This window comes from Amphimedon queenslandica, unplaced genomic scaffold, assembly GCF_000090795.2.
Source record: "Amphimedon queenslandica unplaced genomic scaffold, v1.1 AMPQUscaffold_13522, whole genome shotgun sequence".
In the NCBI taxonomy this organism is placed as follows: domain Eukaryota; kingdom Metazoa; phylum Porifera; class Demospongiae; order Haplosclerida; family Niphatidae; genus Amphimedon; species Amphimedon queenslandica.
This window is the reverse complement of record NW_003546242.1, coordinates 587,302-589,579: the sequence shown is the minus strand read 5'-3', so window position 1 is coordinate 589,579 and position 2,278 is coordinate 587,302.

Below are 2,278 nucleotides of genomic sequence, written 5' to 3'. Positions count from 1 at the left end.
TTTTTTTTAAATCTCTGCCTGTTGCTGAAGATTTGCTGATAGCTTTCCCAAAACACTATCTTCATACCTTGCCATTTCGACTCACGTGCAAACCACATCCATAAAAAAGAGGCGCGACCGGTATGGGCGGTGACCGATCGGAACTTGTCGGTGTACATCGGTGGCCGATCGGCAAAACACTGCCGCGTCGGGTGACTCATTGGGCCACCATACACACAGCATGCACGTAGATGTAGCGCAGTAACACGTGAGCATATTGTTTGTTGGACCAGTCCAAGCAAAGATTGAGGGTGCTTCCCACAGAGGTTTGGCTGTAGCTACTCCACAACTACTTAGCCTTTTTTGCACCCGGTACTGTATCTTCTTTCAGATCATGAAACATAAAAATTTATACAAACTAAATATATGCATGCATTATCTATGCATGCATTATCAATATGTATATGTAGATGTATTTAATTCATAAAAAATTTAAATTTTCTACTCAAAATACGAACACTATATCTCAAAAGCTACAGAAATGAAGAATTTTTACTTCAAGATGTCTTGCATTAGGAGTATATACTATGGCCTGCCCCAATACTGAGCAAGAAACTGCATTGTGCAATAAACGAAAAACCCAGAGAAACTGTTTCGCTCTGAATCAAATATATACATGATTGTTAGGACAGTGTTAAAATCTATTTACAATTTTCTTATTATTTTTTAGACAAAAGGGGCAAAAAAAGCAGGCAGGAAATACAATAGGAGAAAAACAGCATTGTGCATGCTTTGTTACGCTGCCACATTGATGAACAATAAATGAAAAAAGTTACTATGCTTGCTTATACTGGATGAATTCACAATGTCATTGCATTTCTTAGTACCCACATTATATACAATGATTATCAATTACTTCCTTTATACTATAACACATTATAGTGAGCAATAATGCATGAAATTCTTACAAAAGGATTTTAAAAATTACAAAACAATGTATCGAAAACTAAATGATTGGCTCGTGACAGGTTAATTTGATTCAAAATGGTCGCCCTATATATGTTAAAGTTACAAACCCTGTTTATGTTATTTTCTTGACGCTGCCATATCAATGACACTTAATAACAATTCTATAATGTAATAACTAATAGTTGGAATCAAATAAAAGTTGCATGCATAGCAAACTTATCAAAAATAATCAATAAACTGCAGTGTTCTTCACTTAAGGAAACAGCCTTTGAAATATCCACAGGACAAAAATAGTTACTTCATTGTAGCTCATTACATTGGAAGGATTTCTAGGGAACAATACTAATGCCACAGATTTTCATTATTAGTCATAGTGAAGTTGTCAGAGGTCAAAATTCCACCGCAGGTCGACCTATTCTTGATGTCCGCAATAAAACAGGGCTTAAGAGAAAATTAAGATAAAAAACACTTAGTACATTGGATAATAGTCACATCAATCTACACATCTTATCATAATAGCTGTTGTGTCAGCAATGTAGACGCTAGAGGGAGAAAAGATCTATCAAGGTACTCATTCATCTTTTTGTTATGAGTTACTACAAAACTGTTGCACAGCATCAATAAAGACAAGTAAAATTTAGTATGTATGTTTATATAGCTACATGTATAACAGAATAAACTTGAATAGCAATAACTATGATGAAGATAAGATTTTATAAGTTGTCAATGACTATTATTTTAAGTTTTAATTGAGATTGTAATGTCGTCTGCTGAGGAACGACTTGCTTCTGCAGGAATAGGCATGTCAGTGCTCTTAAGTTCAGGATATATCTGCTCTTAAAGATGTGAGGCTAACTAATGGAATCGTCTCAGATCTGCAATACTTCATGAACAAAACTAAGAACTGTACTTACATGACTTATAAGGATGGGATTGCAGCCATACTCAGCTCAAAGTGGCCTGTTGAAGACCCACCAACAATAGAAACAGCAATTCAACTCTCAAGCAAACTATCAGAGCTAAGCTCACAACTCAGTGGAAAAATTAAGTTCAACTATTTGCTTTTTGGAAGGAAAGTATCATCTCCCAAAAGTATCATCTCCCTTTGTTTTGTATCTCGAGGCAGGCTAATAAATCTTACCCGAACCTTCAAGCTCATCATCTTCCTCAGTTGACTGGCAGAAAGAGAACTTAAAATCTGTTAATAAAAGGCTTTGTGAAGAATTGTCAGAGCAGTCCACTGACTTGGAGAACACTGAACAGAATTGAAGATGTTGCAGTTAAGAATGCATTCAAAACAGAAATAATTGGAAGAAAATTTAAAAGACAT